The sequence below is a fragment of the Phoca vitulina genome, unplaced genomic scaffold (assembly GCF_004348235.1).
Source record: "Phoca vitulina isolate PV1807 unplaced genomic scaffold, GSC_HSeal_1.0 scaffold32, whole genome shotgun sequence".
NCBI lineage: Eukaryota > Metazoa > Chordata > Mammalia > Carnivora > Phocidae > Phoca > Phoca vitulina.
In genome coordinates this window covers 9,029,308-9,046,584 of record NW_022589735.1, presented here as the reverse complement: position 1 = coordinate 9,046,584, position 17,277 = coordinate 9,029,308, and positions in this window count along the sequence as shown.

Sequence of the window (17,277 nt, the reverse complement as noted above, 5' to 3'; positions counted from 1 at the left end):
AAAGAATTATGAAAAACAAGAACAGACTTAGGGAACTCAGTGGTTTCCTCAAACATAATGACATTCATTCATATATCATATGAATATCATTCTTACATAGAACAGGATATCATAGGATATTAGTGTCATGTGAATGTCTTCTTCCCAGAAGAAGAAGAGAGAGAAACGGGGACAGAAAATTTATTTGAGGAAATAATAGCTGAAAACTTCCCTAATCTGGGGAAGGAAACATATCCAGATCCAGGAGGCACAGAGAACTCTCATCACAATTAACAAAAGCAGTCTAGCACCAACACATACTATAATTAAATTTGCAAAATATAGTGATAAAGACAAAATTTATTTCAAAAGCAGCAAGACAAAAGAAGTCCTTAACTTACAAGGGAAGACTCATAAGGCCAGCTGCAGAGTTTTCAAAAGAAACTTGGCAAGCCATAAGAGAGTGGCATGATATATTCAAAGTGCTGAATGGGGAAAATCTGCAGCCAAAAATACCCTACCCTGCAAGGCTATCACTCAGAATAGAAAGAGAGATAAAGAGTTTCCCAGACAAACAAAACTGAAAGGAGTTCATGACCACTAAACCAGCCCTGCAAGAAATATTAAAGGGGACTCTTTGAGTGGCAAGGAGAGACCACAAGTCACAAAGACAAGAAAAGGTAGAGAAAATCTCCAGAAACAATGACAAAACAAGTAATAAAATGGCACTAAATACATGTCTATCAATAATTACTCTGAATGTAAATGGACTAAATGCTCCAATCAAAGACATAGAGTGTCAGAATGGATAAAAAAGCAAGACCCATCTATATGCTGCCTACCAGAGACTCATTTTAGACCTAAAGACACCTGCAGAATGAAAGTGAGGGGTTGGAGAAATATTTATCACAAATGGACATCAAAAGAAAGCCAGAGTAGCAGTATTTCTATTAGACAAACTAAACTTTAAAACAAAGACTGTAACAAGAGAGCAAAAAGGGCACTATACGGTAATAAAGGGGACAATCCAAAAGATCTACCAAGTGGTTCTACCATTGTACCCATTCCCCTTTATTATCCATTCCACCCAACATAGAAGCAGCCAAATACATAAAACAATAACAAACATGAAGAACTAACTGATAATAATACAAGAATAGAAGGGGACTTTAACTCCCCACTTACAATGGAGGACAGATCACCTAAACAGAAAATAAACAAGGAAACAATGGACCAGATGGACTTAACTGGTATATTCTGAACATTCCACCCTAAAATAGCAGAATACACATTCTTTTCAAATGCACATGGGACATTCTCCAGAATAGATGACATCTTAGGTCACAAATCAAGCCTCAACAATACAAAAAGATTAAGTTCATACCATGCATTTTTTTCTGACCACAGTGCTGTGAAACTTGAGGTCAACCACAAGAAAAAATTTGAAAAGACCACAAATACATGGAGGTTAAACAACATGCTACTAAGCAATGAATGGAAATCAAAGAAATTAAAAAATACATGGAAACACAATGAAAACACAATGGTCCAAAACCCTTGGGATGCAGCACAATCGTCCTAAGAGGGAGGTATAAAACAATACAGGCCTACCTTAAGAAGCAAGAAAAATCTCAGATAAACTGCCTAACTTTACAAGTAAGGGAGCTAGAAAGAATAACAAATGAAACCTAAAGCCAGCAGAAGGAAGGAAATAATAGAGATTAGAGCAGAAATAAATGATATAGAAAAAAAAAACAATAAAACAGATCAATGACCAGGAGCTGGTTGTTTTTTCGTTGAAAAAATTAATAAGATTGATAAATCTCTAGCCAGAACTATGAAAAAGGAAAACGACCCAAATAAATCAGAAATCAGAGAGGAGAAATAACCAACACCACAGAAATACAAACTTATAAGAGAATATTATGATATACTGTATGCCAACAAATTAGACAACCTAGAATAAATGGATGAATTCCTAGAAACATACAACTACCAAAACTGAAACAGAAGGAAACAGTAACAATAACAATACAAATAACAAACAAAGAAATTGAATCAATAATCAAAAATCTCCCAACAAACAAAAGTCCAGGGCCAGAAGGCTTCACAGGAGTATTCCACCAAATATTTAAAGAAGAGTAAATACCTATTTTTCTCAAACTATTCCAAAAAATAGAAAAGGAAGGAAAACTTCCAAATTCATTTTATGAGGCCAGCATTACCCTGATACCAAAATCAGATAAAGACTCCACTAAAAAAGAAAACTACAGGCCAATATCCCTATGAACATGGATGCAAAAATTCTCAATAAAATACTAGCAAACTAAATCCAACAAAAAAATACATTAAAAGAGTCATTCACCACATCAAGTATATTTATTTCTGGGTTGCAAGAGTGGTTCAATATTCACAAATCAATCAATATGATACACCACATTAATGAAAGAGAGGATAAGAACCATATGATCCCTTTAAACAGATACAGAAAAAGCATTTGACAAAGTACAACATCCATTCATGATAAAAAATCCTTAACAAAGTAGGTTAAGAGAAAACAAAGTTCAACATAATAAAGGCCATCTATGAAAAACCCACAGTTAATATCATCCTCAATGGGGAACAAATGAGAGCTTTTCCTCTATGGTCAGGAACAAGACAGGAATGTCCACTCTCAACACCGTTATTTAACATAGTCCTGGAAGTCCTAGCCACAGCAGTCAGTAAATAAATAATAAATAAATAAATAGCATCCACATCAGCAAGGAAGAAGTAAAACTTTCACTATTTGTAGATAACATGAAATTCCATATAGAAAGCCCAAAAGACTTCACAAAAAAATTGATAGCACTTATGCACAAATTCAGTAAAGTTGCAGGATACAAAATCAACATACAGACATCTGTTGCATTTCTCTACACCAATAATGAAGAAGCAGAAAGAGAAATTAAGGAGTCAGTCCCATTTACAATTCCACCAAAAACCATAAGATACCTAGGAATAAAAGACCTGTACTCTGAAAACTATAAAACACTGATGAAATAAATTGATGAGGAAAAAAAATTGAAGAGCACACACAAAGAAATGGAAAGACATTCCATGCTCATGGATTTTAAGAACAAATATTGTTAAAATGTCTATACTCCCCAAAGGAACCTACACATTTAATGAAATCCCTATCAAAATAACAACAGCATTTTTCACAGAGCTAGAACAAACAATCCTAAAATTTGTATGGAAAAACAAAAGACTCCGAACAACCAAAGCAATCTTGAAAAAGAAAAGCAAAGCTGAAGTCATCATAATTCCGGACTTCAAGTTGTATTACAAAGCTGTAGTCATCAAAACAATATTCTACTGGCACAAAAATAGACACATAGATCAATGGAACAGAATAGAAAACCCAATAATGAACCCACAGCTATATGGTCAATTAATCTTTGACAAAGCAGGAAAGAATATCCAATGGGAACAAGACTGTCTCTTCAACAAACAGTGTTAGGAAAACTGGACGCCAACATGCAAAAGAATGAAAGTGGACCACTTTCTTACACCATACACAGAAATAAATTCAAATTGGATGAAAGGCCTAAATATGAGACATGAAACCATTAAAATCCTAGAGCTGAACACAGGCAGTGACCTCTTTGACACTGGCTGTAGAAACTTTTTACTAGATATGTCTCCTGAGGCAAGGGAAACAAAAGCAATAATGAACTATTGGGACTTCATAAAAATAAAAAGCTTCTACACAGCAAAGAAAACAATCAAAACTAAAAGGCAACCAACGTATGGAATGGGAGAAGGTATTTGCAAGTGACATATCTCATAAAGGGTTAGTATCCAAAATAAATAAAGAACTTATAAAACTTGGGGCACCTGGGTGGCTCAGTCGTTAAGCATCTGCCTTCGGCTCAAGTTGTGATCCCAGGGTCCTGGGATCAAGCCCCGTATTGGGCTCCCTGCTCAGCAGGAAACCTGCTTCCCCCTCTCCCACTCCCCCTGCTTGTGTTCCCACTCTCGCTTCTCTCTCTGTCAAATAAATAAATAGAATCTTAAAAAAAAAAAAAAAGAACTTACAAAACTCTATACCCACAAAACAAATAATCCAATTTAAAAATGGGCAGAAGACATGAATAGACATTTTTCCACAGAAGACATCCAGATGGCAAACAGACACATGAAAAGATGCTCAACATCACTAATCAGAGAAATGCAAATCAAAACCACAGTGAGATATCACCTCACACCTGTCAGAATGGCTATTATCAGAAAAACAAGCAACAACAAGTATTAGCAAGGATGTGGAGAAAGGGGAACCCTGGTGCACTGTTGGTGGAAATGCAAACTGCTACAGGTACTCTGGAAAACAGTTTGGAGGTTCCTCAAAAAAATTATAACTAGTGCTACCCTATGATCCAGCAATTGTGCTACTGGGTATTTACCCAAAGAATACGAAAATACTAATTCAAAGGGATACATGCACCCCGGTGTACATAGCAGCATTATCTACAATAGCTAAACTGTGGAAACAGCTCAAGTGTCCATCACCTGATGAATTAATAAAGAAGGTGTGACTGTATATACAATGGAATATTACCCAGCTTCAAAAAGAATGAAATGTTGCCATGTGCAACAACATGGATGGAGCTAGAGAGTATTATGGTAAGCAAAATAAGTCACTCAGAGACAAATACAATATGATTTAACTCATGTGGAATTTAAGAAACAAAAGAAATGAGCAAAGAGGAAAAAAAGAGAGAGGTAAATCAAGAAACAGACTCTTAATTATAGAGAACAAACTGATGGTTACCAGAGGAGTGGTGGGTAGGGGGATGGGTATAATAGGTGATGGGGATTAAAGAGTGCACTTGTCATGAGCACCCCATGTTGTATGGAAGTGTTGACTCACTGTATTGTACACCTGATACTAATATTACATGGTATATTAACTAACTGGAACTTAAATAAAACTTTTTAAAAATATAAAAAACAACACTAAAAGAATTGGATTACAGCAGAGAAATCTGATACCAAAACTGTATTTCTTTGAACTTTCTTCAGGTGCATTCTTTGTCCTTTATGAAATTACAGTTGAATAAGAATTATCTTTATTTTACTGTCACATCATACTGAATCTAGTACTACTGCTGTTCTTTTTCTTTGCCAAAGATGTTCTAGAACCTTGATGACATTTCAGGGCAAAGCATGATTCAAAAAAGTTACTGTAACTAACATACAGATCAATGGAACAGAATAGAGATCCCAGAAATAAACCCATACATATATGGTCAATTAATTTATGAAAAAAGTGCCAACAAAATACAATGGGGAAAGGACAGTCTTCAATAAATGATGTTGGGGAAACTGGACAGCCACAGCAAAAGAATGAAATCACTGGACCATAAATCTTACACCATCCACAAAAATCAACTCAAAGTGGACTAATGACTTGAACAAACACCTGAAACCATAGAACTCCTAGAAGAAAACATAGATAGTAAGCTCCTTAACATTGGTCTTGGCAATGATTTTTTTGGATTTGACACCAAAAGTAAAGGCAAGAAAAGCTAAAATAAATGGGACTACATCAAACTACAAAGCTATCTCTGTACAACAAAGGAAACCATCAACAAAATGGGAAGGCAACCTATGGGATGGGAGAATATATTTTCAGATCATATATGTGATAAGGGGTTAATATCCATAACAGATAAAGAACTCTTATAGCTCAACACCAAAAAGGCAAATAATTCTATTTAAAAAATGGACAAAGGACTTGAATAGACATTTTTTCAAAGAAGACATACAGATGACAAATAGACACTTGAAAAAATGCTCAACATCACTAATCGTCAGGGAAATGCAAATCAAAACTATAAGAGATATCACCTCACACCTGTCAGAATGGCTATCATCAAGAAGACAAGAAACGAGTGTTGGCAAGGATGTGGAGAAAAGGGAAACCTGGTAAGTTGGTTCAGCCATTATGAAAAAACAGTATTGAGATGCCTCAAAAAATTAACAAAAAGAAGTACCACATAATCCAGCAATTCCACTTTTGAGTTTTTATCCAAAAGAAATGAAAACATTAACTTGAAAAGATGTATGTACCCCCACATTCACTGTAGCATTATTTATACTGTCCAATGTATGGAAGCAACCTTAAGTGTCTATCAGTGTACAAATGGGTAAAGAAAATGTATATATATATATACATGCACACACAATGAAGTATTATTCACCCATAAAAAATAATGAAATCTTGCCACATGCAACACCATGGATGGACCTTCAAGGCATTATGCTGAGTGAAATGAGTCAGGCAGAGAAAGACAAATACCATATGATCTCACTGATATGTGTAAGCTCAAAAGAAAAAAAACAACCCTCATCAATACAGAGTACAGACTGATGGTTGCCAGAGGCAGGAGGCAGAAGAGTACAATCTTCCCATTATAAAATAAATACATCCTGGGGATGTAATGTACAGCATGGTGAGTATAGTTAATAATTCTGTATTGTATGTTTGAAAATTTGCTAAGACAGTACTTCATAAAAGTTCTCATCACAAGAAAAAATATTTGTGTGCTGATGGATAATAACTAGACATTGTGGTAATCATTTCACAGTATATACAAATATCAAATCATTATGTTTTATATCTGAAATTAATATAATCTATATATTGATTAGATCTTGAATTTAAAAAATAAATAAATTGCCTTGCCTGTACAAAAAAAAAGGTTAATGCATTTTACTGTTATAGTTTTTCAATTTTTGTTTTTAAGAACAGCATAGGCTATGCTTTCATTCCTTATCTTTTAGAATGGCTTTATTTATAATCATCACAGCTACTACATCCTGGTTGATGGATTTAAATAGACTTATACTAACTAGACACATTATTTAATGGGTAGTGCTAGTACCTCAATTGTCAAAGGTCAAGGGTATTATTCCATTGATATTAGGTATTTGCTGATCATTATAAAAAATACTACTTTGTAATTGTGTCATCATTGCAAGTGGAGAATCTGCTTGATCTTGGAAATAGAATAATTTCTGTTATTATTATGTTATTCTATTATGTAGGCCTTGGAATAATTTGTGGTGCCTTAATCATACATTAATGAGAAAGGACTATTCTATATATTCCAAAGCAGTTTTTCTTGAGCTCTTTGGCTATATTTAACTGTTTGGCAACAAAGTTTTAGCACATTTAAAGTTGTAGTCATGCAGAAATTTACTGATTATTCTTATAGGGCTAAGTAAGGCAATGTAGGTAAACAGACATGCTTGGAGAGCACAGTGCAGTAACACTTAAAGTATTATTTTGGACTCATGAATGTTTAATCTCATTCTAATTAGAAGTCACTTTAGGTAGTGGTTAAGTTCATGGGATCTGGCCTCGGGTTGCTTAGGTTAATTACATGGGATCTAGACTAACTGCTTCTGTTTAAGTTCATGCCGTGCCACTTTATTGCTATTTGACTTTGGAGAAATTCCGTAACTTCCATGTGTCTTGGTTTTCTCATCTGTATAATAGAAACATCTGCCTCTTAATTAATCGCCCTTACTCTTCTGCTGTAATATGTACTTCAGTTTCATTGGTTCCTTATTTCTCTCATGATAAGTCCAATATGTATTTTTTTGTACGACTGGTTAATCCCAGGAAGTAGACCATAATTAGAAAAATTAAATCAGTTGGGGTTCAGTCAGGAAAGTGGAACCACTATGAATGATATGAAAAAAGAGATTAGGGGCACCTGGGTGGCTCAGTCTTTAAGCATCTGCCTTTGGCTCAGGTCATGATCCCAGGACCCCTGGAATCGAACCCCACATCAGGCTCCCTGCTCAGCAGGGAGTCTGCTTCTCCCTTTCCCTCTGCTGCTTCCCCTGATTGTTCTCTCTCCCTCTCTCTCTCTTTCTCTGTCAGATAAATAAATAAAAAATCTTTAAAAAAATAAAAAAGATTATTCTAGTAAAAATTTAATATTGTTTTACACATGAATGGGTTTTGAATTCTAGCTAGTATTTTTCTGTTTGAGATCTTTATTTCATTTATATGAATTAAGTGGATTAGGGTGAAAGAATAAAACATCAGAAATGTCCCAGGTACATTTGATGATATATTGTATTATAAAATTGGCATTTTAAATCAATGTAAAAAAATATAAAGTATTCAATAAATAGTTTTGAGGAAGTTGATTATCCATTAGGAAGGAAATAAGGTTATATTTCTACTACATGTTTTTCACAAAAATAATTCCTATATTTGATAAAGGCTTTATATCAAAAACCTAAACTATAAGAGTAATAGTAGAAGACATATGACTATGATTATGACCTGGGATAGGATAGCATAAACCTTACTAGACAAAGGTAAAAGCTGTAAAGAAAACAACCAATAAATTGGATGTCAAAATTAGAGGCTAAAATGATATAATAAACAACAGACCAGGATAAAGTATTAGCAATATATGTAATGGAAATTGGATTCATATCAAGACTATATAAAAATTCTAGAAGTCAAGAAGAAAAGAGAGATAAAACCAGTAGGAAAGTCGAAAAAAGTCTACATAAGGAGTGGTACATAGGGAATTGATAGTGGTTACCTGTTATAAGGGACCTAGGATTTAGAGTAGTAATAAAAGAGAGATTTAGTTTTGTGTATAGCATTATGATTTTTTATAAGAATACTGTATTCATGAATTACTTGTTCTTTATTCTAGATATTCTTTGTCTTTATATGTGGAGCAAATAATTTACTTAGCTGTTTCTAATTAGGGACAATTAATTGATTTCTAAATTTGTGCTGTCCAAAGACTGCTGCAATGAATATCCTTTATATATCTCTTTAAGAACATGAGGGAGATTTTTCCTTAAGATAGATTCTAAAAATGGAATTGCTGGCTCATAGTATACTCTCATGTTTAAAGTTTAGAAAGTATGGCAAAATTGCTTTACAAAGTGCATGTGACAGTTTTATTCTATCAGTATATGTCTGTTTTAGTTTTTCTACACTCTTGCCAACAGTTGATATATTCATTCAAAATAAAAAAAATATGACAGCTCAATAGAAATATGGGCAAAGGCTCTGAATCATCACTTAGAGAAAAACAAACAATGGCCAGTAAACATATGAAATTATGTTTGTTCTCACTACTAATCATGAAAATGCAAAATATAACAACTGTGAGGTACCTTTTTTCAACCATCTGTTTGTCAAAAATTAAAAAAAAAAAAAAGTCCCTAGGATTTTAGAGAATGCATTGCCAGTGTTTTCACTCTCCAGCAAAGTGGGATAAAAGACTTCTCATTTTTTGAAATTAGAATAAAGTTTCACTTAAAATAGTAGAGAAATGGCCCATGGAACTTGTACAGAGAAGTGAATAAAGATCAATCAAATGTTGTTGGAAGCCAAATACAGCCAGGCCCTGTCAGCAGACCTCAGGCAGCAGGGCCCTCTCGTCTTCCTGTTATTACCAGCAAAGTGAATGGAAGGGGAAAAAACCAAGACTACTTACTAAGAATTCACACACACACACTCGCACACACACACACACACACACAAGAACTGGGTAGAGGAGTTCACATCTTAGTGGTCACTGTAGACGATGTCGTGGAGTCAGGTTGAAATATTAGTGACCCATAGGGAAAAATTAGTGATTGAGAACCTCCTGGATTTTTTTTTTTTTTTTTTGAGAGGGCAGGAGAGAGATGTTTCTCATTTCTAATAAGCAAATTCATAGGGCTTCCCTCAATAAAAAGGGCCTATTTTTGTAACCAGTGTAAGAGGGATATGAAATTAATGGAGTGCTCCATTTGTCTGGGAAATCATAGAGTAATGTTGAAAAAGTTGCAAAAGGTTCACAGCATTTGGAATGAACTGGGTCCTAAAGGCAATGTTTTCAGGGCCCTGCAATGTTAGATTAAACCTTGCAAAACTAACTGGTCAATTTGCTTGGAATTATGGCTCATAAGTTTCAGGATATATCTCAAGAGACCAGTGCAGCCACAGGCTAGGCTAAGTAATGTTGTGCAAAGCAATATTGGTTCCAGTCACTATCATATTTTTTTAATTAGAGATCAACCTGTATCTTGGACATATTGTGGACTAGAATTTCCACAGGAAATTGTGGGAGTAAGACAATTAAGTACACATCCAAAATAGCATGCTCAAATTTCCACAGTCAAGTCAGAAATAGATGTGCTCATTGGGCACAACCTAAACCTCTTCTAGGTAGTCAGCCAATTTTGTCATCAGCAGACTGAGGAGCAATGTGTAGTTACTTTCTTAATATATTACCCGTGTACTAGCATGAAGCTGCAGAGAGAAAAACGAGTAAAAGGAGGCAGCTTCTCATGTGCCTAATCCAGAAGTAGAGAATGGAGATGGAGTTAGGAATTAAGTTCAGAAAAGAGGAGGATGGCCTTCTCTCTCCATAAATAGGACATGGGCTGTGCAAAAGATGAGAAGCACTGAATAGAATTGTAATGCCATGAAATTTCCAGAGCATTCTTCAAAAGTTCACTTTTCATTAATTTATACATTAAGAAACCATATTATGCTGGTATTTCAAAACCCTGTGTGTACCTGGTAAATGTGGGTTATTCTGAACTGAGTGAAAGGAGTAAGATTAGTTATGCTGTACCTTGCATGCAGGATACCCTTTAGCATAGAGTGAGGAGTCATGGCTGTTGTCAGTTACATTTGGCTGAGGAAGGTAAGGCAGCTTTTCTTCAGGTTTACCTCACTGGAATAAATTTCATAGGGTTTTTCTAAAGTGAAGTTTTATTTCATCGATTGAGGAAGAGGGATGTTGGAATCTAAAGATTTTTGGAGGTGCTGCTGTAATTAGATAAATGTGTGTACTTGAGACTGTGAAAGAGCCTTGGGAGACAACCGAAGGTGCCAGAGTGTGTTGAGAAGTAGATTATACCTGCTCTATCTCTAGGAGGCATGCATGGAACATGTCACTTTTAACAGAGAAAAAGCACAGTCCCAGAACAACTCTAGAAAACTAAAGCTGGGGCACCTGGGTGGCTCAGTCGTTAAGCGTCTGCCTTCGGCTCAGGTCATGATCCCAGGGTCCTGGGATCGAGCCCCGCATCAGGCTCCCTGCTCCGCAGCAAGCCTGCTTCTCCCTCTCCCACTCCCCCTGCTTGTGTTCCCTCTCTCGCTGTGTCTCTCTCCGTCAGATAAACAAAAAATAAATAAATAAAATAAATAAAAATTAAAAAGAAGTGTTGGATGACATATTTTAAAAGAAACTTTTAAAAGCACTAAAGTATTGGGGCACCTGGGTGGCTCAGTCAGTTAAGCGTCTGCCTTCGGCTCAGGTCATGATCCCAGGGTCCTGGGATTGAGCCCCACATGGGGCTCCCTGCTCAGCAGAGAGCCTGCTTCTCCCTCTCCCTCTGCCTGCCTCTCTGCCTACCTGTACTCTCTCTCTATCCCTCTGTCAAATAAATAAATAAAATCTTTAAAAAAAAAAAAAAAAAGCTCTCATAGTTAAGGAAGGGATTGAAATTTTTAAATATGACTCACAAAAGAACTGCTGAGAGAAGGTTTATCTTCACAGTCTAAAAAGACTGATTACCTCCTTAGGCTCCGGGGACCTTTGAATTCTCTTTCGCACTCCCACTTGGGTATATTCATAATGAAATCAACTAGAACCATTTAATCAACATCCTCTACTGGAGGCTAAGAGGAGGTGGGGCTTTTGGAGGAGAGGAGCAAAGAAAAGAGGGAAAAAGAATTCCCTTTCAGGAAGCATTTATTTCTCCAAATACTAGACGTAGTGGTCATTTGCAAGCTTCAGAGTCTAGCATGGGGGACTCAGACTAGTTGAAGGCCTGAATTTTGGCTGAGCAGCAGAAGGGATCCCACTCCAGAACCTCTGTACTCGTGGTTTTTGAAACAGTTAGAAGGTGTGCTGGAACCAAAATTAGAGAACTGTCTTGTGAATTCTTCTGAACTTAATGTGAAAACGTGATCAGCTAACAGTAAAATTGCTTAATAATGGATATCCTCTTCCTTTCCCCAGTAGGCATGTAGATTTGGGGCTTTATTCATATGATAAATACTATTTAGTATTTTCTAAAAACTGCAAGTTTTTCCAGTTGCCTTACATTCAGTATCTCGTGTAACTCCTGCCAGGAACTAGGCCCAGTTTACATATAAGAAACTAAAACTCATTCTCAGAGAGTTGGTCCAAGATCACACACATTGTGAGTGATGAGACAGAACTTCAGTGCAGCTCTGCCTGACTCTCAGGCCCATGTCCTTCCCACACTCTCTCTTCCAAACCAAGTCCAGATGCAGTAGTTCCTCGTGCTCACTGAGAGAGACCCTTGCAACTTCAGGTAGTCTCAAGGGCCTTGGCTTCCCAGCATAGGGGCCAGGTGCACCGGATTCGTGGCAGAACTCCGCAACAGTGCTCTCTTTGTTCTGTGGCACTGAATTTCCGAGCATAATATTAGTGTCTCAGGAAATCTTGCCCAAAAAGTTATTTCCAGCCAGCAGCCAGTGATTTATTCCAAATGTCTGACTGAGCTGAAGAGAGTTTCCTCTGGTCTGAAGTTGCTTGTCCTGGCAGAAAGATGTCTGCCCTGCTTCTTTTTAACAAAATTTCTCTCTGCTCCACAGGCTGAATGATCTCTCTTACCTCGTGCTGTCAGTTTATCTGGAGGTAGCAAAATAATGAATTTAAGTAGGGAACAGATCCTATCACAACATCCCTCCTAACTGCCTTATTTATTTTTCCTGAAACAATGATTTTATCTTCATTTGTATCCCTCGTTATGGATGTTTCTTTCACTTCATATGCAGTACTTGGTCTTGGCAGCATCAACCCTACTGTTTGAAAAGCTCTTGGAATTTGAAGCAAAGCCACAAAGTTGACTTTGGCAGTCGTGTTTTTCAGACAGGCAAATTTCTCCAGTTTCCTTAAAAGGTATCTAGGGCACTGAGATGAAACCGTGTCCTGGACAATGCAAAGACCTCTCAATAGATGTGAAGCATGCTCAAAGACCGTCTAAACACCAAACTTTTTAAACTTTAGGAAGTGAAGTATCTAAAGTGGTTTGCTAAAACCAATCATTGCCTCACAGCTTCTGGGATTTGCCAAGCAAAGCAACCAGTGCTTGTATTGAATAGGATGTGCCTAGGTAACTTCTGGTGCTTTTGAGATAGAACACTGTAGTTATTTCATTAGGAAAGGGTTTTATTGGGATGTTGAAGAGTGGGAGTTATGGACAAGTATTATCAAATGAACTGATTTGATAATTAGCATTTGAATTTCTTCCCAATTTCTCTTTAATCTGTGTATGTTTATGCTCTATGCATTTTTGCCTTTTCAACCCTGACAGCACAGAGAGGTCTTTTAAAAAGGTCTTTAAATGGGTTACAGGTGGCTTGGAGGGTCTTACAGAGAGCTTCTGATGGATGTCACTGCTCAGAGCTCCCTCCTTCACTCCCAACCTCCTCTTTTCCATCCTCCCAATTTTTCCAGGTGCCCTCTGCTTTTTTTTTTTTTCCCACAGTAAACAAATTCTACTACCCTTTCCCTGCTTTTTGGAACACTTCATCCCATTATTGCTTCAACTGAACCTGGTTCTCCCTGAGGACACGTACTCTTGCATATTTTTCAGGTGAATGCTGCTCTTTCTCACAGGTGCCCCCCATGCTGCAGGTGCCACAGAAGCCCTGAGCAGTGAAGCTCACATCTCTTGGTTCCCCAGTGTCCCTTCTGAACTCCCCTTCTTCCACTCTCCCCACCCCCCTCCAAAAAATTCCTGCTCCTTGATGCTCATACTTTTCCTCCACGTGATTATTGCTGACTATTTGGTCACTTCTGTTGGCTAATGTACATTTTGATATCCAGACCACAGAATTCCCCTCTACTCCAAATCATGCCACTGTGCTGTGTGACATCACAGTTTATAGGGATTGCCATCCAACATGATCTTCTTGACCCCCTCAGTGCCAAAGTCTTACCCTGCTCTTCAACATCAGCCAAGGACACTCCCTTGTCCACACTGTGGGTATTGTACACTCTGAATCCTATAACAGTTATTACTTTATCCATTATAGTAACTACCACTGATTAAACACTTATTTTGTGCCAGGGCCCTGAGCTATTACCTTTAGATTTATTGTTTCATTTAATTCTGAATTCAGCTCTCTGAGGTAGACACTACAATGACCCCATTTTACTGAGCAGGAAACCAAGGCTCCAAATGGTCAAGTGAATTACTCAAAGTTATAGGGTGACTAATGGTAGAGCTTCGATTGAAAAATAAAGATGTCTACTCCAAGTTCAAGCTTTTAACTGCCACTATAGAAACATTCTGCTCTCTGACCTTACTTCTCTCTCTTCGGCCTCCCTTACTCAGTGCTGTTACTCTTGACCTGGGTAGTCTCATGGTGTGCTCCAGGACCTCCTTGGCCTGCCTGCTTCTTTTAAACATATTAGCTTCTCTCTGTTTTCATTTTCTTTCCTATGAAGTTGATTCTGTGGACTGTCATCAAACTGTACTTTTTGCTATGTTCTCCCACATTCTTTCCTATTGTCCTTCCTCCACACCTGCCTAGAGAATCTTTAACCCACTGTACAAATGCGTTGCCAAGCAGTTTGGAGAGAAATCACTCAAACTGTGGAAGATGCAAATCTTACTCCCCTTACTGTGCAATAAAAGTAACTCTTTGGGGCGCCTGGCAGGCTCAGTCTGAAGAGCATGCTACTCTTGATCTCGGGATTGTGAGTTTGAGCCCCACACGGTTTGTAGAGATTACTTAAATAAATAAAACTTTTAAAAAAGTAATAACCACTGCTCATAACCACTTAGCATCTAATTTAAACTTCCAGTCCACTGGGTGACAGAAAGTATATCTCAATTTAGACATTCTTCCTCTTTTCCTGAAGTTGTATCTAATTTTCAAGTTATACGTGCTAAAATAAGTCATTTGGGTGGAGAAGGAAAAGAAAAAGCTTTCCTTGGAATTTTCAGAAAACCACCCTGGAGTCCCCTGAGATGTCTTCATTCAGATTGGTTTTGGCAGATGGGGGAAGTATCTGCTTCATTCTACTTCATTGCCTACTCCAGCGTCTCTACAGGTCTGTCACCCTCTGAGCTATTTATCCATGCTGGGCTGTGGCACCAGGGGACCCAGCAATACCAGCATGATGCGGGTGCAGAAACAATGGAAAGGTGGTGTGTCCATGCACACATGCATTGAAGTCTCATAGAGTCCCGCCTGCTGTGCTGCCCACAGTGTCCCCCTTGCCCGCTCTAGAACTTTTGACCTTAGATGCTTTTCAGATATTCAGGGAGTTTGTGGTGGTGGTGGCCCCTTTTATTAGCAGTTTCCTTTGTCTCTAATTCCATAACCCCCTCTTGATCACCTGTCCAGAACTTACTTACCATTTATGTCTAAGCTCAGAGCTCAGTTCCCAGACCCCCTAAAACAGGATCAGTGCCATTTTACGTGTTTTAAACTCTTGTCACACTGCTTTATCAACACCTGTGCATTCGTCTACTTCCTCCTTCTGACTGTGAGATCCTGGGGATCGGGCATCATGTGGGTCTGGATTATCGTTAAGTCCTTACTGAAAGTAACAGAAACCCACTAATTTACTTTCCCTTTCTCCAATTATACAAAATAGAAGAGAAAATGGTATTAATTTTTATGTCATCATGCATATATTTAATGAAAAACTTGTCTGTGATGGTTGTTTGAAATGGAAACATGTTTTTCAGAAAATTGGTATGTTAATTTCTGTCATAGAACTTATGTACAAAATATTCTTAAAATAGCAATGAGATACACCTCATAAGAACTAAAAATAACAGGATTAATAATACTATTGTCAAAGAATGATAGGATATGGAACCACTGTAACTTTTGTACATTGCTGATAGTTATATAACTTTGTACAACAACTTGAGAAAACTGATTCATCTACCAAAATTCAGCATTTTCATACCATTTAATTAGCTGTTTCCATGTGTGCCAGAAGACATGAATGATAATGTTCATAGGAGCATTTTCCTACTGGCCCCAAATTGGAAACAGTACAATTGTACATCCACCGTAGAATGGATAAATGAAACGTGGCATATTCATGCAGTAGAATGTTATGCTGCAAAGAAAATGAATGGACTGTAGCTATACACATAAACATGGCTGAATCTTATAGCTATTTTCATTTATATAAAGTTCACTAACAGGCAAAACTAACCTACCATATCAGAAGTCAAGAGAGTGGTAACCTTGGAGGAGGAGGAGTGATTGGGAAGAGGCATGAAGGGGAATTCTGAAGTACAAGAATGTTCCCTTTCTTGACCTGGATGGTAGTTTATGGCATGTTCAGTTGGTGATAATTTATATTTTATTATTTGTACACATTTTTGCATGTGTGCTATACTTCAATAAAAGTGTTTTTAAAAATCCAAGCTGATGATAGTATATCTGTATACCAGAAATATGTCTGTGTAAAGGTTAGAAGAGGTCACTTTGGGTAGATATGGTAAATATTCTTTACAGGAGCATACAAGTTTACCAGTATAAGTCTATTTCTCTCCTTCCAGAAGCTCTGGAAGGACTCCTTTCGGCACTGTAATTGCAGTGTTACTAGGTGAGCATTACTCTAAAGCAGGGATTCTTTTTTTTTTTTTAATTTTATTTTATTATGTTTGTTAGTTGCTATACATTACATCATTCGTTTTTGATGTAGTGTTCCATGATTCATTGTTTGCGTATAACACCCAGTGCTCCATTCAATACATGCCCTCCTTAATACCCATCATCGGGCTAACCCATCCCCCCACCCCCTATCTTCCCCTCTAAAACCCTCAGTTTGTTTCTCAGAGTCCATAGTCTCTCATGGTTCATCTCCCCCTCCAATTTCGCCCCGCTTCATTTCTCCGTTCCTACTATCTTCTTTTTTTTTTTTTTTAACATACAATGTATTATTCATTTCAGAGGTACAGGTCTGTGATTCATCAGTCTTACACAATTCACAGCGCTCACCATAGCACATACCCTCCCCAATGTCCATCACCCAGCCACCCCATCCCTCCCACCCCTCACCCCTCCAGCAACCCTCAATTTGTTTCCTGAGATTAAGAATTCCTCATATCAGTGAGATCATATGATACTTGTCTTTCTCTGATTGACTTATTTCGCTTACCATCATACCCTCTAGTTCCAGCCACGTCATTGCAAATGGCAAGATTTCGTTTTTTGATGGCTGCATAATATTCCATTGTATATATATACCACATCTTCTT